This window comes from Pan troglodytes, chromosome 3 (genome assembly GCF_028858775.2).
Source record: "Pan troglodytes isolate AG18354 chromosome 3, NHGRI_mPanTro3-v2.0_pri, whole genome shotgun sequence".
NCBI classification, from domain to species: domain Eukaryota; kingdom Metazoa; phylum Chordata; class Mammalia; order Primates; family Hominidae; genus Pan; species Pan troglodytes.
Window position 1 is genome coordinate 63,211,905 of NC_072401.2, and position 26,148 is coordinate 63,238,052.

At 38.1% G+C, this 26,148-nt stretch overlaps 1 long non-coding RNA gene across 1 annotated transcript in view; it reads left to right on the top strand.

The window, feature by feature from the left end:
- Nucleotides 1-3,551: 3,551 nt before the first annotated feature.
- LOC129143736 (uncharacterized) overlaps nt 3,552-26,148 on the top strand; it is a 72,850-nt gene continuing 50,253 nt past the window's right edge. The window contains exon 1 of the long non-coding RNA XR_008547532.1: nt 3,552-3,647. This is a non-coding gene — a long non-coding RNA (uncharacterized LOC129143736). The remainder of the gene's footprint in view (nt 3,648-26,148) is intronic.

Consider the following 26,148-nt stretch of genomic DNA (forward strand, 5'->3'; position numbering starts at 1 on the left):
TCTGATGTCAAACTAAATTTCTCATAAAAGTTAAACTTTTTCACAAAAATAGAATTTGCCTCAAACTCTTTGTGGATTTTTGCATGACAGTTTCTTTGCAAGTATGTGACTCAGAGAGAATGTATATGAGATGAATTATTGCCTTTACCAGTGACTCTCAACACTTAATACATAAACTACAAAATAAATGTTTTTCCATAAAAAAGACACTATACCAGTGACTCTCAACACTTTTAATACATAAACTACAAAATAAATGTTTTTCCATAAAAAAGACACTATAGTTTGTGGTATAGGACAAATGGACTCTTGTTTATAAGCATTTCAGAACACAAGCTCTCATTCTAATCTCACTGTTTCACTTAATATCAATCCAGGGAGTAAAACAAGTATTTTCAAAGAATAACCTTTGGTTTTATTTAATGCATTGAAAAGGTTGGGCTGGGCGCGGTGGCTCACGCTTGTAATCCCAGCACTTTCGGAGGCCGAGGTTGGTGGATCATGAGGTCAGGAGTTGAAGACCAGCCTGACCAAGATGGTGAAACCCCATCTCTACTAAAAATAACAAAAATTAGCCGAGCGTGGTGGTGGGTGCCTGTAATTCCAGCTACTTGGGAGGCTGAAGCAGATAATTGCTTGAACCTGGGAGGCGGAGGTTGCAGTGAGCTGAGATCATGCCACTGCACCCCAGCCTGGGTGGTAGAGGGAGACTCCGTTTCAAAAAAACAAAAGTTTGAAACTTTAAAATGTTTAAATTTTGATATCTGAACTCTTACCAGTCATATGTTAGTGCTGCATATCTCATGACATATGATTCTATCAGGGTAATTGAGAATTCCTTTCCCAGGCTACTGCTTAGGTAAATTGAATAGAGACTGTGCACCAGAAGTGTCAAAGATTGATGGGCACATGATATTTATGAATCCAGTCTATGTCTAGGACTAAGAACTGATAACAGGTACTGTGAGTTTTCAAACTATATCCCCTTGGCACTCAATGCCTTGAGAAGGCAAATACTTTCAGGTTTTACTCCAAAGGCTTTTTATGGCTACAGGGTCTTGAGGAAGGGTAGACTGGAAGTGCCAGGGAGTTAACCACCAAGACCCCTAACCACCAGCAGCCCACAAATGACAAACAGGAATTGGTGCATAAATACCCCAGCTCTCTCTCCCCTCCCATTGTAAAAGCATTGGCCATATTTCTCACCATCTATCAAAAGTACCTCACCTAGGTTCCACAAGAGTAGCTTGCTTATTAAGCACCCTATTTTGGCTTCCTAGGCTTCTTTCCCTTCCATGTCCCACTTCTTCACTCTTCTGGGATTATCACCCAGATTACTTGCAGGTAAATCTTAGTCTCACAGTGTAGCATCTGAAAAAACCCATTGTAAGCCAGAAGCTAGAACTGAACATCTTTTCCTTCCATTAACCATGCTCAAAGCTAAACACATTTAAGATGCTGCACGAAAAAAATGGAGAAATAGCAAGAATTGTTAGCTGCTCAGTGAATCAGGAAATTCTAAATTAAGACTGGTCTCTTTCTCAGCAGTCAGTCTTCCTCAAGTTTTGCTATTCAAAAATATGTTTAAAAGAAGGTAGTAGAAAAAATTAGAATGGTAAATCATTGTCTTACATGCTCAATACGTATTGTCTTGCTGTCTTCAATATTTGTTTAGGACCATAACGTCAGACAATGTTGCCCGTAAGCATTTGTGTCTGGTAGCTTGATTTTCATAGGTTTATTGCTTAGAAAAACTGATATTTTTCACTGAGCCTGTCAGTATAAACAAGGTTCTTTTAGATTTAATATTTTATTTTATTCCTCTGAAGACAGTTATATTGATATTTTAATCTAAGATGCTATTTTAATTTTGGAATACTAGAGTTATATTATCTAGGGTTTGAGAAAGAAATTTAGGTTGATTTACTGTTCTTTCTGAAATGTAAGTGATGCCAGTTGATTCTTTGAATAGACAATATAAATTAAAAAATTGAATTTCATTCTGGGTTTTTTCACTGATTTATAAATCTAAGTACGTTCTAATTAAGTTCTACATTTCTCAGTTTCATTATATACCAAGTGCATTCATTTATCCTCCATTTTAAAATATGGGATTATAAAGTAATTTGTCAGAAAAGAAGGTTTAATTTGATTTTTGTACTTAACCACAAATTTTAAGTAATGAAAAATTTAATTTTGCTTATAAACTTCCATCTCTAAAATTATACAAAGAGATAAGAGTGAGGCACATGAAAGACATCATATCACTAGGGTGTGGTGGGGTAGAGAACATTACAAAATTTGGCCTCATGCAGCTCTCCTTGCTGTCAGCCACAAGAAACCTTAAAGTACTCAGCCCCAGTGGGTGTTGCTTCAATTGGCCATCTCTCGCCCAGTTCTTTTTTTTCCAAGCTGCTATTCTTACATTTAACAACATTTTGACTACTGACAGTAAAGTGGCAGCTGCTTCTGTACTGCCATAATAACCAGAGACTGCTCAACTCCAAGGGCCACCTTTCACACTGAATACATTGTATTCTCCACAATGGGGGATCCCTGCAGTTGAGCAACCCTATAGTGCAGAACAAGCAGTCTCTTGTTTAGCTGCTGGGGTTGAGTGGCTCATTGACAAAGTTGTAGCTATTGCCAATTAAGAATTCCAAAGAATAGCAAGAATGGAATATTTTCTTTGGCCAAAAACTGCACTTACCACTTTTCCTGCTCTACCTTACGTAGTCTTCAAAGCAATTCTGTGATGTGTTATTTTATTCCCATTCAATAGATGAAGAAAGCAAGGCACATACCTGGAGCTTAATATGCAGCTGACCAGCCCTTAAGTCTCTTTAAATTTAGAATGAGAGAAACATGATTTAAATCCTGTTTTTGCCGCTTACCAGCTAAGTGGCTAAAAGCAAGTTTCATGATTGCTCTCACCCTCAGCTGCCAATTCTGAAACAGGGATCCAACAGTAGCTGCCCTGCATGGCCTAAAAAAAGCTTGGTGAGGCCAAATGAGCAAACTGTAACTAGATAACACATTTTGTCAACAATGAAGCAGCACGTAAAATAAATTGCACTTTTACATTTATTATTCACACATTCTTAGTTAAAGGTACATAGCCTTATTTCTTTCTCACTCAGAATTTGCAGAGATTGAAAATTTTAATGTATTATACCCAATGGCATTTCAGTCAGTGACATGAATTGAAATAACCAGGAAATCTGCCTGTCTCTTCTTCTCTTCCCGCTACCTCTTCCACACACATTATACCAATCGTAATGATTTTTTGATAACCAGAACTAAAACATTAAGCCTCAGGCTATCCAGGTCTTTGGAAGCCCCAAAGTTTATGAAACAGCAATATTTTTTGCTTTTAAGTCAATTATGTACAACTGAGAAGTGGGTTGAGAAAGATATTTTTGAATATCAGGAGAAAAAAAACTGATGAATTTTTTGATATTTCAGAATTTTTATTTTTAAAAATAAAACAATATTTAAATAATGTCCATAGGAAACTGGGTTAACAAAGTTTCATATTCCTAAACAGATCTTCCCTGTGGACGGACATTTTTATGTAAAGGAATGTGAGATGGGTCCTTGAGGAGCATCTTTCTGGAGATTATTCCATTTTTAGTTGATCGAGGAAGGTGAGTAAAGGTTAATTTTATGTGTTAACTTTATGTTATGGTACCCAGATATTTAGTTAAATACCAGTCTAGATATTGCTGTAAAGGTATTTTTAAAATAAGATAAACATGTACATCTGTAGACATTGAGTAAAAGCATATTACCCTCCATAATTTGAGTGGGTCTTATCTAATCAGGTGAAGATCTTAAGAGAACAATTACTGAGATCCCCAAGGAAGAGAGAATTCTGTCTTCCTCCAGGTGGTCTTCAGACTCAATCTGCAACATCAATCAACTCTTCCCTGGGTCTCCAGCCTGCCAGCTTACTCTAGTCTGCAGAACGCAAACAATTGGTTTGTTTCTCTGGAAAACACATTAATACATGGTGTGTTTGCCATCCTTTGTAGTTCCCAAACAGCATGGAATGGTTGCTCTATAAGTAAAAATGATGGACAGAAAGTGCTTTAAAGATGATCTATGGAAATGAAACATTTCCCACAGAAAATGTACAGGAAGAATATGTCTTCTGAAACTCTCAACTAGTTACAGGAGCAACCTTCAATCTCTCCTACCTTTTCTTTGAATAAACTTTATTTTTCATCAAGATAGCTTTTTCTCAATACTGCGTTTGATTTTATGGTTTTCTAATAAAATTAAACATAGCCATTTCCAATCTTTGCCCTTCTCCATTCTTTCTTTTTTTCCACTCTCTAGCCCCAAAGGACATCTGATCTATTCCTGCTGCACCTTCTGAAATCTATGAACTGTGAAATTACATAATTGATAGTTGAAAAATAAGTAGTAGAGTGCCAAAAAGTTCACATGATATTATCTTCTGTCCCCCACCCCCTGCTTTCCCCTTAGTCAAACACAGTTATGGCAGCAGATACAAAGGCAATTAGCTTTGAAAACTCTGGCATACAGGAAGTCCCCATACAATTGCTTGGAATAAGGAATGGTATGTATTAAAAAGCTTTTTGAGTATTCACCACCATCTGCTCCTATCGGGACCATCAGTTCTGCATTGGTCCTTCTCTCTCTCCCACCCTATTCCTACACACTGTGGGAGTGTCCTAGAACAGCCATCATCTGGCAGCTATTTTAACATATGTGCAGTCAGTATTGCTGCTTTAAACAACATAAAGCCCACTAAAGAATTTCGAAGCCCACTAATTAAGAAAAAAATATTTTTACATGGGCAGTATTTGCAATAAAATGAGCCTCTATATACTTTGCTAAAACAAGGATAATAATTCTGAACATTCAGTCTCAAATTCTACACCTTATTTTACCTTTGTGCTTGCGATATTTGTGCTCTGAGCAAGAAAAATCATTTCAACTGAATTTACTTTTCACAGTAATTCTCATTTAAAACTAACAGTTTGATTTTTTAAAAATAAAGAGTTTACACATTTGCTTCATGGATAGATCACCCGGAGCTTAAAATATTTTAGATTAATATATTTAGAGCCGAAATGTGGAAAGGTATTATGTTTAGTAGCTTTCTGAAGGATGACAGATGGGTAAGAAAAGACACTGTGAGAACTTTGGGTCCCTGTTATAATTTCATAAAATTTTTATATCTGAAGGTTGTGTAAGAGCTAATTCTGTGGTTGTCCTTGGAGTGAAAACTAAAGACCTGAACACCCACATCACTCTGTCTTTTAAAACAGCAAATAACTACCTGAGGCATATTCTTTTTTTTTTTTTTTTTTTTTTTTTTTTTTTTTTTGAGACGGAGTCTCGCTCTGTCGCCCAGGCTGGAGTGCAGTGGCGCGATCTCGGCTCACTGCAAGCTCCGCCTCCCGGGTTCACGCCATTCTCCTGCCTCAGCCTCCCGAGTAGCTGGGACTACAGGCGCCCGCTACCACGCCCGGCTAATTTTTTTTTGTATTTTTAGTAGAGACGGGGTTTCACCGTGTTAGCCAGGATGGTCTCGATCTCCTGACCTCGTGATCCGCCTGCCTCGGCCTCCCAAAGTGCTGGGATTACAGGCGTGAGCCACCGCGCCCGGCCTGAGGCATATTCTTGAAGAGTGATTCTGTACTGAATGAGATGAGAAAAAATGTGTGTGAGGGTGCTCTACATATTGTTTCAAGAACAGAAGGCTCATGGATATACTCTCCATCCACATTTTGCTGAAGCCTAATAGGAGAGATTTGGTTGTTTTATAATATGTCAGGGTAAAGTGTTATCACATAATGTGAAAGCTTCCTAACATATGTTATTATTGGTCAGAAATCATCTGAACAAAGAAACGTCTTTTTGCAGATCACATATTACTTTATGTTTAAATTTCTTTTTAGGTTTTCTAGTATTTCTTTTAATAAGCAATATAAGCTAGACAAAATGTGCTGAGGAAATCATTTTTGAAATGAAAAGGCTTAATTTTATTTTACTCAAACTTCAGTTAATTTGCTCTGTTAAAAAATATGCCAATATAAAAAATAAGTAGAACATTATATCTTATTGGTTCCATATCTGCCATTGTTGATAACGAGCCAATGGCTATTTCAATATTTTTATTTTTCAGAACTCTTTGTAAAGACTTGTGGGATTTTATGTGTTAAATATTAGTTAAATTTAAGTAAATTTATGCATTAAATATTCAAAAACTCATCAAAAAATATCTTACTTTTCAGTTGATCCTCCTATAAATTAAGCACTAAGAAATTAAAGAAATAGCACTTACAGGCTTGTCTTGACTTCTACTCTCTGGATTTCTCTGTATCTCCTTGGTCTGGGCCTTTGTAGCTTCATTTTCCTTTTAGAGCAGCTGCATATGGTTAGACTTTGTGATCAACCTATTGTTTCAGAGATTTGTCCAAGTTATAGTGAGTTCTATCACATCCTTCTTTGCTACTGAATGTAAATTAAGTTCAAGGAATTAAGATGTGTAGGTTAATTTTTTTTTAATTCTGTTGCAGTAATGACATATGAAAAGTGCATATAGACTGGTAAGTGTATGTGATTCTTCTGAGAGAACTATTTGTGAGACAGGATGCAAAATGAATTTGTTCCAGGTGGAGAATAAATTTATGTCTTCAGGAAGATAACCGTATCATCCTTTTAGGGCAGGAGATTCAATCATATTTGGAAAGAAAGAATGAAGACCAATACAAAGGAACAACTTGAAGGCATGAGAATAATGGAAAGAAGAGGGTGCCAGGGAGTCTTGTGGTCATGGGACTCAAGAAATAAGTAGAAGGATTTGCTTTACCAAGGAGGATACTGGAAGATTCCCAGAGACGTAGACCAGAAGTCAAAGGAGCTCATGTGAAATAGATGGAGTTTTCTTAGAAAGTGTATATAGCATGTTTGACATAAATAACTTCGTCTTAGAAATAGATTCTATCTTACGTTTCCTAAGGCACTTTGCCAACAGGGACCAGATGCTTTGCTTAATAAAGACTGTGCGTCAGGCGTGGTGGCTCACGCCTGTAATTCCAGCAATTTGGGAGGCTGAGGTGGGCGGATCACGAGGTCAGGAGATGGAGACCATCCTTGCTAACACGGTGAAACCCCGTCTCTACTACAAAAAAAAAAAAAAAAATTAGCTGGGCGTGGTGGCAGGCACCTGTAGTCCCAGTTCCTGGGGAGGCTGAGACAGGAGAATGGCGTGAACCTGGGAGGTGGAGCTTGCAGTGAGCCAAGATCACGCCACTGCACTCTGGCCTGGGCGACAGAGCGAGACTCTGTCTCAAAAAAAAAAAAAAAAAAAGAAAAATAAATAAATAAATAAATAAATACTGCATCCTAGCAGATAAGGGCATAAACAAGCACACTCTTCCACTAACACCTCTCACCAGGGGGCCTGGGGGCCATAAAAAGAGGGACTTCAGCTCAAAATGGTCATCTTAACTGACACTGTCTTGCTGTGATTTGTGTTAAGCCACTTAATATCTATCAGCAAAGGCTCTGCCCACATCAAAGACCGTTCCTTGCATGACTTTCAGAATGCCTGGCCCAGACCAAGGGATTCCTTTTGTGTATACTACTCTCCTTGGACTGGGATCATTAACCCTTTTTCCTATCCGCTTTCTCTTGATGTTAAATGTTACCTTGTTTGTGGTGGAATGTTTAATCTATAATATTCATATATTGATTTACTCTCCTCTTCATGGTTTGCAGTATGGACTGACTTGTAGAGTGGCTTGAGCCTGTATGCCTGTGGCTGTGACTACCGAGTGATCTGGAAGTAATGCGGGGATTTGCCTCCTTGGGAGCTCCATGTAGCTCCTAGCTTTTGTGTTTGAAATAGCATCAATAAATGTCTGACATTGTGGAAAGACACAAACATGTGTGGACTTGGTTATCTCTGACCTGGCACCAATCATGGAAGAAAGGGGGTAAACTGTGGAGAGCAAGGGGAAAAGGGGAGAATAATAGGGATAGTTTCTATCAGAAGCATGAAAGAAATCAATGTAAAGAAAATGAATTAATTCCTAATAATTCTGAGGACCTGGCTGAGAGGAAAGAAAAAAATAAACCAGAGATTATTGTGCTGGGCACTGACTGGGAGACCTCTCTTTTTCACTAATTAGTCAAGGAGGTGCTAGGACTTACTCATGATTGAGGATTGGCACTAGGACAAACCTCTGAAAGATTTTAGGAATGAGCAAATAATTGGTGGGGGCTGCAGTATACATATGGAAGCCAATGAAACTTCTATCTGAGGGGATATAGAGAAGCCAGGGATAGAGAATTCAGAATGAAGCTAGAGGAAGGTCAAAATGGAAGTACATGAGCAAGGAACCAAGAAGCAACAGGTGGTTGTAATCAAACAGGGAGGTTTCTGAATCTGAAATCTTGGGATTGAATCCTTTCTTCGTGAAACAGATATCCCAGGAAGTGGTCCTTCTTGCCAAGTGTTAGAAAAAAATAGTAGATTTGAGAAGATCAGTGAACTCTAACTTTAATTATTTTTAAGTAAGAATCCTTTTTTCAACAAGTTAAATAAATTCTTGAAAATCAGCTGCAATCTACAGAAACAGCTATTTTGCTATGATTAAGAAGTTATTGTATTTTGTTTCAGAATATCTGGTAAAGAGAGTGTTCTAAGTTGATATTATGCTCAACACATAAAATGTTCCAACTCCAAACATAGATCTGAGTGTATGCACAGCTAAAATTAATCATCAACTTGTTTAACTGGCAACTGCAGCCATTCATCTGCAGTTTCTAAAGGCTTGAACAATAAAACAGCACATAGTATGCATTTGCTTACTTAAATCTTGGTTTGAATATTCTCCAATATGGGAGTTTCAATAATACAAACAAATACATGATATAATGCACTTACATTACAAATAAGAACATTGGGCTGGGTGCAGTGGCTCATGCCTGTAATCCCAGCACTTTGGGAAGGCCAAGGCAGGAGGATCACCTGAGCTCAAGAGTTTGAGATCAGTCTGGCCAACATGGTGAAACCTTGTCTCCACTAAAAATACAAAAAATTAGCTGGGCATTGTGGTAGGCACCTGTAATCCTAGCTACACAGGAGGCTGAGGCAAGAGAGTCGCTGGATTCCAGGAGACAGAGGTTGCAGTGAGCTGAGATTGCAGCACTCTACTCCAGCCTGGGCAACAAGAGCAAAACTCCATCTCAGAAAAAAAAAAAAGAAATAAAAACATGGGCAACAATTCACTAATTTGCCATTTCTTGTGAATTTTGCCAGAATTTTTTTTCTTTTAATCAGTAAACTGGTTTCATAGGAAGAACTGTCATCTTTTGGATCCTATCATCAGTATCCTGCCGCTTCTTCCACCTTATTCTCATAGTCATTGGTTTCACTTATATTGTTTAGAGCCCAGCCTGCCTCCTTTTACCCAAATACCCCACTGAAATTTGTATTAGTAGGACTTTGTTTATAATTAACTTTTTTTCTGGGTTATTAATTTTTTGGTCCCTTTTCTTTGGCAATTCATGAGAAAGCAACTCCCATAAAGGGCTGCATAAGAATTCTTTAGTACCTTAGCTTTGAGCTTTTATTTGATATTGTTAAGATTGTAAATGCATATGGTTGTTAGTACCAATTAGTTGAAAATAGCCTTAAAGACTTCCTACTGTTTCCAATCTTTTACTCTGACCAAGGTGTATGGGGGATAGAGATAATATATTTAGCACTTTTATGGCCTTGATAACGTATTTGCTTTCAGAGGACCATATTAAGAGCCCACTTTTGATTAGCTTCCTCTCCAGTCATTTAATTGTCTAGCATGATTACCTTAATCACACTGATATAGTCTCATCTCAGGGGTCACCTTCACCCAGGGGAGGACAGACCCAATAAAACATTAGGGAAGGAAGTACTAGTAAGAGGGTAAATTGAAGTAATATCAGATAAAGGGAGATTTGCTAAGTGAGACCTTATAGTAAGTGGCTTGGGTGAGGTGTAACTCCATCAGTGGAAGCTTAATAACCACGAAGCCATTGTACCCCAGGTGAGCATCAGCTCCTCAGCCCCCATGCAAAAAAGGACAAGTTGGGATGATGGTGCCAGAATTTAGTCTACATGCAGAAGGTAAAGCTGAAAGAGAAAAATAAATCAGGGCTAAAAATTATATACATATTAAAAACTTAAAAATAAGCCTCTAAACTGACCAAAAAGATTTTGTGATGTCTTTCTATAATATTTCAGATCCCATTTATCCTTAATGTACACTTGTATACTTTTATTATTATTCTTACTTCTGGCATGGCTGACAGAAGTAAAGTTTTTAGAAGGCTAACTAGTGGAAATTAACTAAGAGCACCATGTAAATTGTGTATGCCCAGGTTAGAATGCAGATTCTGATTCAGTAAGTTTGGGGCTGGGCTCAGGGTTGAGCTTTCTAACACCTTTCCAGGTGATGCTGAAAATGTTAATATTGCTAAGTAGATGTTAGGCCCAGTCTTTTCTTGTTGCTTTTGTATATTTAGTGGCCCTGCAAGCTACCAGACGAACTGAAAACCCTAAAGATATTTTGAGATCACTTGCATTTTTAACTGAATACCTAGAGAGTTTTGTAAAAGAATGTCTGACCTGTAAATTTGTGGTGTCCTTTAGTCTGGCAGTTAAATGACTTGACTTTTGTTCTCTGGATTGCGGTATTACGAGTATATGTTTATTGTGATAGGCAAGAAAATAATAGCAGACTAAATATCAAGATGCTGTCAGCACGCTTGTATTATACTTTATACTCTGCATGTAACTGGTTATGTTACACTAATAATCTTTCAGTACCCTTTCAACTTAATGATTCAAAGCCAGTGAGCACAAGATAGACTATTTGGCTTAAGATGTCATTCCCCAATGTTTATTGGGCTTTGAATAATAAATGCAGATCTTCCTGCAGGTCTCTCTGCTGAGGTTGCTTTTTCTGGCAGGAAGACGCCTCTTCAAGACTGCCTTAAAGTCCAAAGAAATTTAATTCCTCTTAAAACTACTTTTAAAAAATCTTACAATTGAGGTCTATTATATAACAGGAGAGACCACACCCATAGGCCCCTGATGATCAATTATTTTCTTTGCCTGGATTTTTGTTATGCAACCCAGCTAGTTTGCTGTACTACAGGGAGGCTCACAAGATAAATTGCCTCCCTTTGGCTGTGTTGTTTTCTTCAATTACACAAACAGCAGCCGGAAAAACTGGAGGAGATGAGAACTACAAGAATTCTGGGAGATGCTAACGATTAGCACTTGCATTATCAGTCTCTGGAGGTTCTTCAAGCTCAGAGTCCCCCATGGCATTGTCAGAATAGCAAAGTGACAGGGAAGCAGTCAGCAGTCAGGCATCATTCAGCTGCCCAGGATCATGCTGTCCCTGTGCACAGGGCTGTTCGCCTCCAGAGTTCCACATTCCGCCAAGGAATCAACAGATGCTTCCTGGCCATGATGGCTTTAAATAGATCTAATCAGTCTAAGGGGCCGATAACTGTGAAGAACCTTGTTACCCTGGGAAGGAAACCTATCTTTCTCCAATAAAACAGAATGTAGTTACTGTACCACTTGTTTCCTAAAGCACTGTCCTTTGTATTACTTATTTTTTGAAAGTGCAAGTTTGGGAAAGTCTTTAGAGATACTGAGCTTATCGACTATATTCATCTTCTGATTGAATACATTTCTTTATCAAAATAATCCTTTTGGAACACTATTTTGTCTGTGGTTCTCCAAGGAGATAATGTTCTTTCTGCTTAGTCTGCTCCATTAAGAGTAAATCTCATAATGATATGATTGTCAGAAAAAGAAAAATATCTTATGATAACGAACTGAAGCATTGAGGTAGGGTAAAAATTTGCCAGCAACAACTCTCGTATTACTGTGCAAGCAAGTTTTCAGCTTTCACTATCAGAGGGCCCTGAAGCAAATTTTTTGGAGGTATAGGATTCACTCCTAGAGAAGGGTGGGGGGTGTTTATCCATAATGTGCTGGTGCTGGTGATAAGCAGAACAATCCACATACTGGAGGAGTTTTAGCAGGAAACCGTGCCAAAAAAAACAAAAAGACAGGAAAGTGAAAGGTAGAACTTAATGTAACATCCGTGATGTGTAGGATATAAAGTAGAACATCTGAGAAAGGCATGGGCTTTGGAATTGGACACATCTACCTTAAAATAGAGATCTGCTTTGTGGTTCTAGACACAATCTTTTCTATTTTCCATTTGTAAAGTAGAAATAATAGTACTTTCTGCACAGGGTCATTATAAGAATCAAATGAGTTTGGAATAAGTTAATTTCCTAGAATATAATATGTGACTACTGTTAGCTTTGCTAATATTATTTCATAGGCAGAGCTTACCACTCCTTCCTTTGTTCTATTTCCATTAGGATTCTTATGACACTTCATTGAAATTATTTGTGTTCAAGTCTGTTTGGGTTTTGATTCTCTTGGACAAGGACCATGTGTTTATTCAGAGCACTCAATTTGAGGTTGAAATTTTTATGTTCGACCAATATGTTTTTTCACTAGTCAAGATGGAAATGATAGTATTTCTCAAGGTGGCTATGAAGATTCAATGAGAAACCATATTATGTATTCTACCTTGGCACAGTGCTTAGCACAGAGTAGTGACTAAGCAGATGTTAGTCTCACTCTTTTCTTCTTTATCATGGCCAGTCCCTAGCAATTTTTAGTACATATTTCATGTGTAATACCATTTGTTTCATGAGTAAGAGAATCTATGAATAAGTAAGTGAGTGTATATGTGAGTGAAACTGAGCATTGGACGAAAGTCAGAGATTTTGGTTCTAATGCTGTCTTTGACTTCAACTATCTAGCTGTGTGACCTTGAGAATGTATTCTGCTTCTATGGGCCCTACTGTCTGCCACTGTAAAGAAGGAATTGCAAAAGGAGTTGGATAAACTATTTATATATAACGATTCTTCTAGGTTTAAAAGGCATGACACAAACTCTACAGTTTTTGATTGATATGAAATCCCACTTTTCAGTAATACAAAGAAGCCATGGTACATGTAGTTTTCTCTAACACTGTAAGGGTTGGTAAGAGGGAATGCAAAAGAGTAAGAGATCCCTTCTAGAACTAGAAATACCATTTGACCCAGCCATCCCATTACTGGGTATATACCCAAAGGATTATAAATCATGCTGCTATAAAGACACATGCACACGTATGTTTATTGTGGCACTATTCACAATAGCAAAGACTTGGAACCAACCCAAATGTCCATCAATGATAGACTGGATTAAGAAAATGTGGCACATATACACCATGGAATGCTATGCAGCCATAAAAAAGGATGAGTTCATGTCCTTTGTAGGGACATGGATGAAGCTGGAAACCATCATTCTCAGCAAACTATCACAAGGACAAAAAACCAAACACCGCATGTTCTCACTCATAGGTGGGAATTGAACAATGAGAACATTTGGACACAGGAAGGGGAACATCACACACCAGGGCCTGTTGTGGGGTTGGGGGAGGGGGGAGGGATGGCAATAGGAGATATACCTAATGTAACTGATGAGTTAATGGGTGCAGCACACCAACGTGGCACATGTATACATATGTAACAAACCTGCATGTTGTGCACATGCACCCTAGAACTTAAAGTATAATAAAAAAAATAAAATAAAAAATGAAAAAGAGTAAGAGCTCCTTGAAAGACACCTACCACAATGGCTGCACTCATTTGTTGAATGACAAGTAATTCATTTTGGATAGTGGAAAATGAGACAGTGTATCAGTTTAACATTTCAGACTTACTAAAAGTCAGTACTTTTCTCTTGGGAATCTCTTCATGGTGAAGGGCTTATGCCTTGGATACTTCTTATATTAAAAAATCAATAGCTACTGTACCACATGGTGACTTTAAAGCAGTGGTCCTCAAAGTGTGGTCCCTGGACCGGTAGCACGAGCAACAGCTGGAAACTTGTGAGAAGTGAATATTCTCAGGGACCACTTCAGACCTTCTGAATCAGAAACTCTGTGGCTGGGATCCAGCAATCGTGATCCAAGTACATCTGATGGACACTAAAGTTTGAGAATAATTTCAGGAGAACAAAATCTTAAATTCTGACTCATCTTCTGAACCTTCTGAATTCAGAGTGTAATTCTGAACTGTGGTTAATATAGCCACAGTTCAGAATTACACTCAATAAAGTTCTTTCTCAGGGCTATCTCAATTATATATATATAGTTATACACATATATATACACATATAGTTTATACATGGTGTCTGTTTACCCATATATATATATATATATAAAGTATAAATGCTCACATGCTCAAAGAATGTGCTGTATTCTTCCACTTTATAAATGGGAATTATTCTATACCTTTATGAGAGAAGAACAGTGAAGCGGGTTGATTTGAAGAGCACTAAGTCCATTTATTTTTACCAGTTATTAACTTAGGTACGTGTATTCTTTTCTCTTTCCCAGCTTTTAAAAAATACGCTTTCAAATATTCAGGGTAAACAAGACTTCTGAAGAGGTTGAGATGAAATTGTTTTGCTTCACGTTCAAGACCCTGGCAGCTGAGCATCCACAAAGCTTCCTTCTCATCACACTTTTCTTTGTTGATGCAGGTGGAGAAATCAGCAGCAGAAGGCACAACTGTCTCCGTTTTTCAGGTTTTCTGCATGTTTCCATTTCGCTCCCTTTGCTCTCCTTTAGTTTCAGAAATAATGAGAAAAAATTCTTTCCCATGTACTTATTATCATAGCTAGAGGAAAGAGAAAAGCTCATTAAAATAATGAAGTGATTTCAGCACGATTAATTATGTCCAAAGCCATTGATGTTCACAGGTACTGAAAACACTCAACTACCCTAAGCTCTGGTTGTAAGATAAAATCAGTTGCCCACTTTTTAGCAGCCGTGGATAAGTGGGAAGGAATAACCTTTTGGCATGGCCAAACTTAGATGAATGATCTGTTTCATCATTTACTGCAGCTGGATCAATTTGGTCACCCAGGAGTAGACAGATTTCACCTGAGCCTTTTGACAGACATTCATTTGGCACAGAGAAATCATTGAGTTTGCAATGCCTGTTGTCAATGAAATGAATTTAAATATGCGAAAAGGAAAAATCTTGCACTAGGAAAACATGGTGGAGAGGGAAAAAAGGCTCATGAAACATTTCAAGCTATTCTGTCAAAGAAATGTATTTTATGGCTAACTGAGCTCTATTGTTGGCTGACACGTGTGATTGTCTGCTGAAAATGACCGATGTTTTTCAAGAGCTGAATTTAAAGACATCAATACACATTATTGATATAATTGTTTTAATTATAAAAGGAAATAAGTATGAAACTTACTTGTACATTGTGTCTGTTTATCCTGATTTATGGGATTGATCCTGATCAGCTTTTGTCACCAGCAGAAACAATTGCTTGTAGTATTATTGCTCATTTGAACTAAAAGTAGATACAGTATCTGAAACCACATGTATCATCATGATAAGGTTTTATGATGCTCTAACTAAAATCAAAGGTAAAACAGCAAATGTTTAGATTGTAGTTAATAGGAATAAGATGCCTTATTGTGCTACAAAAGCCATCTCCACAGTCACTGGCACAGAAGATATTCTGAAGCACGTAACTTCTTCCAATGTGAAACACACAAATAAATAAGTTATTAGAGAAAACCTAGAAATATGGATTGACTGTAAATGGAGTTTATAGTTTGATATATATGAATTGAGTTGCAATACCAATAATATAAATGCTCAGCCATAATAGGATTCCTAAGAGAGTGCATGGTTATAGTCTTCAAAAGCCATAATAGCAATGCCCTCTCTCTTTAATGGATAATCTTTCTCCAATCCTGTTCTGTGGGTAATGCTGTGGATGGGATTTAGTCATTTAATTATGAATGTAGGGGTTGAAAAAAGAGCTGTAAACCAAATTTCATGCTACTCAAGTAGAAATAAAAACTGACTTAAATCCATCTAATTGTGGTAAAGACAGAGGGTTGCTGGGAGACACTGGAGTATTTTCATTCCAAGATTAAAAAGCAAATGTTTATTCTCCACATTTTGAAATTAGATCTTTTCTCTCAGTGTTCTAGTACTTCACTGATAGTTTTCAAGGGTTACTATGTAAGTTACAAATGCCATTACCTTTTAAGGTATTTATATATTTCAGTGATTTCAGTGAATATCTATTATTTAGCACTATGTGCAATGTATTGTAATTCTTTCTGGCACTTATATCAAACCCTTGCTATAAAGCCAATGGAGGAGTCAGATGATTTTTCAATCTGTTCTCTAAGGAGCCAAGTCATATTCATGGGGCAAGCATTTTGGTTTTGCACTATCTCTCATGTAGTGTGGACTTTCTAAGTTTTAGGGCTATGGGCCTCAACCTTGACCATATATTAGAATCACCTGGGAAGTTTTAACAATGACCAATGACTGGTTCCTACTGCAGACTGGTTAAATTAAATTTGCGTGTGGTGAGTGCCAAGCATATGTATTTTTAAAACTCTCTGTGTGATTTTTATGTGCATCCATGATTGGGCAAAATAATTTTTACTGGAGAAGTGTAGGTGTATCTCATTATTGTCTTTTATCTATTTTTTTCATCAAGCCTTAAAATAATCAATGGCCAACTTTTTGCAATTTGTCTTATAGATTTAAACATTTTATTTATTATTATTCTTACCTGTGGCCAAATACAATTTTATTGATTGCCATATACCTGATATTGCAGTCTTAGAAAACATAAAATCTACATTTTTAATTCTAGATTGAATTCTGTAATTAAGAGTCTCATCTCAGGTTAGTGATTTGCAAATAAGTAAATGCCATATAAATAAAAGGTATTAATAATAACAAAATCAAGTACAATACAATCACAGATACTGAGTGATGGCTGTATATATTACCCACGTATCATTTTTGGGGGAGGGGGGACGGAGTCTTACTCTGTTGCCCAGGCTGGAGTGCAGGAGTGCAGTGGTATGATCTTGGCTCATTGCAATCTCTGCCACCCAGGTTCAAGCAATTCTCCTGCCTCAGCCTCCCGAGTAGCTGGGATTACAGGCACCTGCCACCATGCCCGGCTAATTTTTGTAGTTTTAGTAGAGACGGTGTTTCACCATCTTGGCCAGGCTGGTCTTGAACTCCTGACCTCGTGATCCACCCACCTTGTCCTCCCAAAGTGCTGGGATTACAGGGGTAAGCCACCATGCCTGGCCTACCTACTTATCTTTGCAACTGGTTTTTACCCAATAGCATGCTTTTAAGTTATTCATGTTTGTTCATGGAGTTCTGATTAATTTATTTTCAATCCCATACAATAGTCCACTGGATGACTACTCCAAAAATTAATTACACATTTTTCTGGTGGCCTTAAATGCCATGTTTAACTTTTTACAATTATAAACAATGCTGCTATGAACATTCTTGTTTCCTTATGTGGATATTCAGCAGTTTCTCTAGGATTCATATCTAGCAGTGAAATTTCTATATTGTGGGTTGTATATACATTGTCTGTTATTTATTTGTTGGATAATATTTGAAGTGGAACTGGGAACTTAAGCCTTTTAGCTATGTTGGCAATGATAATGATGATGACATTTATTGACAGTTTTACATTTTCAGGTTGTAGTCTTGAATGATTTATATATAATATTTCATTTTCTGATCCCAAAATATTATTAGGTAGGTACTATACAAATAATGATAATACTGATGATGATTCTAGTTTTGACAAGCAATGTTCTTTTACTCTTGTTCTCATTTGACCCATATTACATCCTTTGGAGGAGATATCATTATTTACATTTTTCAGATGAGGAAACCTAGGTTTAAAGAGGTTATCTGCTTATTTCAAGTCTCTCAGTACATGATAGATCCAGGATTAAAACCTGAATTTTTAAAATTCAAACCCCAGATTTTTTGCTTTTATTAAACTCCTAAATTAATATAAAGGCAAGATCTTTTAAATTAAGAGGAATTAATTCAAGCAATTTTGGTATTTCATGTTCTAAAGCATCTTCTTAACAAAAAGATTTTCTCATGTTCAGCAAATTGTTTAGGAAACATGTATGAACACTCTGAATACTTCGAGAAAAAGGATAAAATGTATACGGTGTTTCTTAACTAGGAATATACTATATCTTAAAATAAGTGACAATTTGCATTTAGGTAATGGGACCAGATGCAGATATGCTATCTCCTCACTGCATGACTCCAAGCCTGATCAGTTGATTGATTGTGTTTCCTCTTTACTGACACCAGTCCACAAATAAAGAGTAAGCAATAATGCAAACATTTTTATTCCTAATATTTGCAAATACAAAGTTTCTGAGATTGTTTCATGTTTATGGACATCGACGTTTTGAGATTAAAAACATCTTTTTTTATGTATTCATTGTAGATATAATAGAAATTCTTTTTTTTTTTTTTCCTTGAGATGGAGTCTCACTCTGTCACCCAGGCTGGAGTGCCGTGGGATGATCTCGGCTCACTGCAACCTCTGCCTCCAGGTTCAAGCAGTTATCCTGCCTCAGCCTCCCAAGTAGCTGGGATTATAGGCACACGCCACCACACCCGGATCATTTTTGTATTTTTAGTAGAGAAGAGCCTTTGCCATGTTGGCCAGGGTGGTCTCAAACTCCTGACCTCAAGTGATCTGCCCACCTCTGCCTCCCAAAGTGCTGGGATTACAGGCATGAGCAACTGTGCCTGGCCAAAATAGAAATTCAAAGAGGTTAGGTAATTTACTCCCAATTTTATTAAATAAATGAAATGGAAACAAAATCTATACTTTCAGTAAGAAAGCAAAACTGGCAATGATTTCTAATATATCAGAAGCTTGTGGTCTATAGTAGGTAGAAAAATGTTCCCCCAAAATGTCCACATCCTAATCTCTGAAATCTGTGAATATGTTATTAATACTTTGTATGGCAAAAAGGATTTTGCGGATGGAAATAAGTTAAAGACCTGGAGAGTAGGGAGAGTAGTTTGGATTATATAAGTGGGCCCCATCTAATCACATGAGTTCTTAAAAGAAGAGAACTTTTGCAAGCTGTGGTCAGAAGGAACTATGAATATGAAGGAGTAGTCAGAGAGATGCAAGATTTCTGGGTTAAAGTTGGGGAAGAGAGTTATGATCCAAGAAATATAGGCAGCATCTAGAAGCTGGAAAAGGTACAGAAACAGACTCTTAAAGCATCCAGGAAGGATGATAAACCTGTCAACACCTTAATTTTAGCCTAGGGAAACCTGTGTTGGGCTTCTAAACTGCAAAATTCCTAAATACAATTTTATGTTTTAAGCCAACAAGTTGGTGATAATTTGTTACAGTGCATATTAATTATTATGATAGTTATAGTTGAGACAAACAATATCAGATTTGGAGTTAGGAGACCTGGCATCTGACACTTTTATGTGCACAAAAGTCAACTTATTTTTTTTCTGTTTTCTTTCTTTTTTTTCATACTTTAAGTTCTGGGGTACATGTGCAGAACGTGCAGTTTTGTTACATAGATATACATGTGCCATGGTGGTTTGCTGCACCCATCAACCCGTCATCTACATTAGGTATTTCTCCTAATACTATCCCTCCCCTAGCCCCCACGCCCCCTGACAGGCCCCAGTGTGTAATGTTCCTCTCCCTGTGTCCATGTGTTCCCATTGTTCAACTCCCACTTAAGTGAAAACATGTGGTGTTTGGTTTTCTGTTCCTGTGTTAGTTTGCTGAGAATGATGGTTTCCAGATTCATCGATGTCCCTGCAAAGGACATGAAATCATTCTTTTTTCATGGCTGCACAGTGTTCCATAGTGTATATGTGCCACATTTTGTTTATCCAGTCTATCATTGATGGGCATTTGGGTTGGTTCCAAGTCTTTGCTATTATGAATAGTGCTGCAGTAAACATACGTGTGCATGTGTCTTTATAGTAGCATGATTTATAATCCTTTCGGTATATACCCAGTAATGGGATCGCTGGGTCAAATGGTATTTCTGGTTCTAGATACTTGAGGAATCACCACACTGTCTTCCACAATGGTTGAACTAATTTACACTCTCACCAACAGTGTAAAAGCGTTCCTATTTCTCCACATCCTCTCCAGCATCTGTGGTTTCCTGACTTTTTAATGATTGCCATTCCAACTGGCGTGAGATGGTATCTCATTGTGGTTTTGATTTGCATTTCTCTAATGACCAGTGATGATGAGCTTTTTTTCATGTTTGGTGGCTGCATAAATGTCTTCTTTTGAGAAGTGTCTGTTCATATCCTTCACCCACTTTTTGATGGGGGTGTTTTTATCCTGTAAATTTGTTTAATTTCTTTGTAGATTCTGGTTGTTAGCCCTTTGTCAGATGGATAGATTGCAAAATTTTCTCCCATTCTGTAGGTTGCCTCTTCACTCTGATGTTAGTTTTTTGCTGTGCAGAAGCTCCTTAGTTTAATTAGATCCCACTTGTCAATTTTGGCTTTTGTTGCCATTGCTTTTGGTGTTTTACTCATGAAGTCTTTGCCCATGCCTATGTCCTGAATGCTATGGCCTAGGTTTTCTTCTAGGATTGTTATGATTCTAGGTCTTACATTTAAATCTTCAATCCATCTTGAGTTAATTTTTGTATAAGGTGTAAGGAAGGACTCCAGTTTCAGTTTTCTACATATGCCTAGCCAGTTTTCCCAACACCATTTATTAAATAGGGAATCCTTTCACCATTGCTTGTTTCTATCACATTTGTCAAAGATCAGATGGTTGCAGATGTGTGGTGTTATTTCTGAGGCCTCTGTTCTGTTCCACTGATCTATATATCTGTTTTGGTAATAGTACCATGAGGTTTTGGTTACTGTGGACTTGCAGTATAGTTTGAAGTCAGGTAGTGTGATGCCTCCAGCTTTGTTCTTTTTGGTTAGGATTGTCTTAGCTATGTGGACTCTTTATTGGTTCCATATGAACTTTAAAGTAGTTTTTTCCATTTCTGTTAAGAAAGTCAGTGGTAGCTTGATGGGGATAGCATTGAATCTATAAATTACTTTGGGCAGTATGGCCATTTTCATGATATCAATTCTTCCTATCCATGAGCATGGAATGTTTTTCTATTTATGTCCTTTGTTATTTCCTTGAGCAGTGGTTTGTAGTTCTCCTTGAAGAGGTCCTTCACATCCCCTGTAAGTTGTATTCCTAGGTATTTTATTCTTTTGTAGCAATTGTGAATACAAATTCACTCATGATTTGGCTCTCTGTTTGTCTATTATTGGTGTATAGGAATGTTTGTGATTTTTGCACATTAATTTTGTATCCTGAGACTTTGCTGAAGTTGCTTGTCAGCTTAAAGAGATTTTCGGCTGAGACGATGGGGTTTTCTAATATACAATCATGTCATCTGCAAACAGAGACAATTTTACTTCCTCTTTTCCTATTTGAATACACTTTATTTCTTTCTCGTGCCTGATTTCCCTGGCCAGAACTTCCAACACTATGCTGAATAGGAGTAGTGGGAGAGGGCATCCTTGTCTTGTGCCAGTTTTCAAAGGGAATGCTTCCAGTTTTTGCCCATTCAGTATGATATTGGCTGTGGGTTTGTCACAAATAGCTCTTATTATTTTGAGATAAGTTCCATCAATACCTCGCTTATTGAGAGTTTTTAGCATGAAGGGGTGTTGAATTTTATTGAACACTTTTCTGCATCTATTGAAGTAATAATGTGTGTTTGTCATTGATTCTGTTTATGTGATGGATTACTTTTATGGATTTGTATATATTGAACCAGCCTTGCATCCCAGGGATGAAGACAAGTTGATCATGGCAGATAAGCTTTTTGATGTGCTACTTCATTCAGTTTGCCAGTATTTTATTGAGGATTTTCGCATCAATGTTCATCAGGGATATTGGCCTGAAATTTTCTTTTTTGGTTGTGTCTCTGCCATGTTTTGGTATAAGGATGATGTTGGCCTCATAAAATGAGTTAGGGAGGATTCTCTCTTTTTCTATTGTTTGGAATAACTTCAGAAGGAATGGTACCAGCTCCTCTTTGTACCTCTGATTGAATTTGGCTGTAAATCATTCTTGTCCTTGACTTTTTTGTTTTGTAGGCTATTAATTACTGCCTCAATTTCAGGACTTGTTACTGGTCTATTCAGGGATTCAACTTCTTCCTGGTTTATACTTGGGAGGGTGTATGTGTCCAGGAATTTATCCACTTTTTCTAGATTTTCTAGTTTATTTGCATAGAGGTGTTTATAGTATTCTCTGATGGTAGTTTGTATTTCTGTGGGATCAGTGGTTATATGCCTTTTATCATTTTTTATTGCATGTATTTGATTCTTCTCTCTTTTCTTCTTTATTAGTCTGGCTAGTGGTCTATCTATTTTGTTGATCTTTTCAAAAAACCAGTTTCTGGGTTCACTGATTTTTTTGAAGGGTTTTTTGTGTCCCTATCACCTTCAGTTCTGCTCTGATCTTAGTTATTTATTGTCTTCTGCTAGCTTTTGAATTTGTTTGCTCTTGCTTCTCTAGTTCTTTAAATTGTGATGTTAGGGTATCGATTTTAGATCTTTCAGGTTTTCTCTTGTGGGCATTTAGTGTCATAAGTTTGCTTCTAAACGCTGCTTTAAATGTGTCCCAGAGATTCTGGTACGCTGTGTCTTTGTTTTCATTGGTTTCAAAGAACATCTTTATTTCTGCCTTAATTTCATTATTTACCCAGTACTCATTCAGGAGCAAGTTGTGCAGTTTCCATGTAGTTGTGTGGTTTTGAGTGAGTTTCTTAATCCTGAGATCTAATTTGATTGCACTGTGGTCTGAGGGATGGTTTGTTATATTTACATTCTTTTGCATTTGCTGGGGATGGTTTTACTTCCAATTAGGTGGTCAATTTTAGAATAAGTGCGATGAGGTGCTGAGAACAATGTATAGTCTGTTGATTTGGGGTGAAGAGTTCTGTAGATGTCTATTAGGTCTGCTTGTTCCAGAGCTGAGTTCAAGTCCTGAATATCCTTGTTAATTTTCTGTCTTGTTGATCTGTCTAATATTGACATTGGGGTTTTAAAGTCTCCCACTATTATTGTGTAGGAGTCTAAGTCTCTTTTTAGGTCTTTAAGAACTTGCTTTATGAATCTGGGTGCTCCTGTATTGGGTTCATATATATTTAGGATAGTTAGCTCCTCTTGTTGCATTGATCCCTTTACCATTACATAATGTCCTTCTTTGTCTTTTTTGATCTTTGTTGGTTTTAAGTCTGTTTTATCAGAGACTGTGATTATAACCCCTGCTTTTTTTTTTTTTTTTGCTTTCCATTTCTTTGGTAAATATTCCTCCATCCCTTCATTTTGAGCCTATGTGTGTCTTTGCGTGTGAGATGGTTGTCCTGAATACAACACACTGATGGGTCTTGACTCTTTATCCAGTTTGCCAGTCTGTGTCTTTGAATTGGGGCATTTCGCCTGTTTGCATTTAAGGTTAATATTGTTATATGTGAATTTGATCCTGGCATTATGATGCTAGCTTGTTATTTTGCCTGTTAGTTGATGCAGTTTCTTCATAGTGTTGATGGCCTTTACAATTTGGTATTTTTTGCAGTGTCTGGTACCAGTTGTTCCTTTCCATGTTTAGTGCTCCCTTCAGGAGCTCTTGCAAGGCAGGCCTGGCGGTGACAAAAATCTCTCAGCATTTGCTTGTCTGTAAAGGATTTTATTTCTCCTTCGCTTATGAAACTTAGTTTAGCTGGATATGAAATTCTGGGTTGAAAATTCTTTTCTTTAAGAATGTTGAATATTGGCCCTAACTCTCTTATGGCTTGTAGGGTTTCTGCAGAGAGATCCACTGTTAGTCTGATGGGCTTCCCATTGTGGGTAACCCGACCTTTCCCTCTGGTTGCTTTTAACATTTTTTCCTTCATTTCAACCTTGGTCAATCTGACGATTATGTGTCTTGGGGTTGCTCTTCTCGAGGAGTATCTTTGTGGTGTTCTCCATATTTCCTGAATTTGAATGTTTGCCTGTCTTGCTAGGTTGGGGAAGTTCTCCTGGATAATATCCTGAAGAGTGTTTTCCATCTTGGTTCCATTCTCCCCATCACTTTCAGGTTCATCAATCAAACTTAGATTTGGTCTTTTCACATAGTCTCAAATTCCTTGGAGGCTTTGTTCCTTCCCTTTTATTCTTTTTTGTCTAAACTTTTCTTCTCATTTTATTTCATTAAGCTGATCTTCAATCTCTGCTATCCTTTCTTCTACTTAATAGATTTGGCTATTGATATTTGTGTATGCTTCACAAAGTTTTTGTGCTTTGTTTTTCAGCTCCATCAGGTCATTTAAGTTCTTCTCTAAACTGGTTATTCTAGTTAGCAATTTATCTAACCTTTTTTCAAGGTTTTTAGCTTCCTTGCATTGGGTTAGAACATGCTCCTTTAGCTCAGAGGAGTTTGTTATTACCCACCTTCTGAAGCCTGCTTCTGTCAATTTGTCAAACTAATTCCCCATCTAGTTTTTTTCCTTTGCTGGTGAGGAGTTGTGATCCTTTGCAGGAGAAGAGGTATTCTGTTTTTTGGAATTCTCAGCCTTTTTGTGCTGGTTTCTCCCCATCTTTGTGGATTTATCTACCTTTGTTCTTTGATGTGGTGACCTTCGGATGGGGTCTCTGAGTGGACATCCTTTTTTTGATATTGATTCCTTTCCTTTCTGTTTGTTAGTTTTGCTTCTAACAGTCAGGCCCCTCTGTTGCAGGTCTGCTGGAGTTTGCTAGAGCTCCACTCCAGATCCTCTTTGCCTGGGCATCACTAGCGGAGGCTGCAGAACGACAAAGATTGCTTCCTGTTCCTTCTTCTGGAAGCTTCGTCCCAGAGGGGCACCTGCCAGATGCCAGACAGAGCTCTCCTATATGTGGACCCCCTCTCTCCTGTGGGCCCCTACTGGGAGGTGTTTCCCAGTCAGGATACATGGGGTTCCAGGACCCACTTGAGGCATTCTGACCCTTAGCAGAGCTTGAATGCTGTGCTGGGAGAACCGCTGCTCTTTTCAGAGCTGTCAGGCAGGGACATTTAAGTCTGCTGAAGCTGCGCCCACAGTCGCCCCTTCCCCCAGGGGCTCTGTCCCAGGGAGATGGAGGTTTTATCTATAAGCACCTGACTGGGGCTTCTGCCTTTTTTTTCAGAGACGCCCTGCCAAGAGAGGAGGAATCTAGAGAAGCATTCTGGCCACAGGGGCCTTGCTGTGCTGTGGCAGGCTCTGCCCAGTTCAACCTTACTGGGGGCTTTATTTACACTGTGAGGGTAAAACTTCCTACTCAAGCCTCAGCAATGGTGGACACCCCTCCCCTCAGCAAGCTTGAGCATCCCAGGTCAACCTCAGACTGCTGTGCTGGCAGTGAAAATTTCAAGTCAATGGATCTCAGCTTGCTGGGTTCCCTGGGGGTGGGACCCACAGAGCCAGACCACTTGGCAACCTGGCTTCAACCCGCTTTCCAGGGGAGTGAAAGGTTCTGTCTCACTGGCATTCCAGGTACTAATGGGGTATGGGGAAAAAAATCCTGCAGCTAGCTCAGTGTCTGCCCAAACAGCCACCCAGTTTTGTGCTTGAAACTCAGGGCCCTGTTGGTGTAGGCACCAGAGGGAATCTCCTGGTCTGCAGGTTGCAAAGACTGTGGAAAAAGCACAGTATCTGGGCCAAAGTGCGCTGTTTCTTAGGCACAGTCCCTCATGGCTTCCCTTGGGTAGGAGAGAGAATTCCTTGACCCCTTGTGCTTTCCCAGTGAGGCGACATCCCACCCTGCTTCGGCTTGCCCTGTGTGGGCCGCACCCAGTGTCCAACCAGTCCCAGTGAGATGAACTGAGTACCTCAGTTGGAAATGCAGAAATCACCCTCCTTCTGTGTGGATCTCACAGGGAGCTGCAGACCAGAGCTGTTTCTATTCAGCCATCTTGAACTCCATTCTGATTTTTGTTTTTAAATGCTGATTCATAATATTTACCTCAATAATTCTGATTTTGAAGTTCTGAAACAGGATTGTGACGGGGATACAAAATGACATGGTTGCTTTGGCAAATGGTTTAGCCTTGAAAACAACTCAAATATCCATCATCTGCTAAGTAACTCGATTGTGGTATACCCATA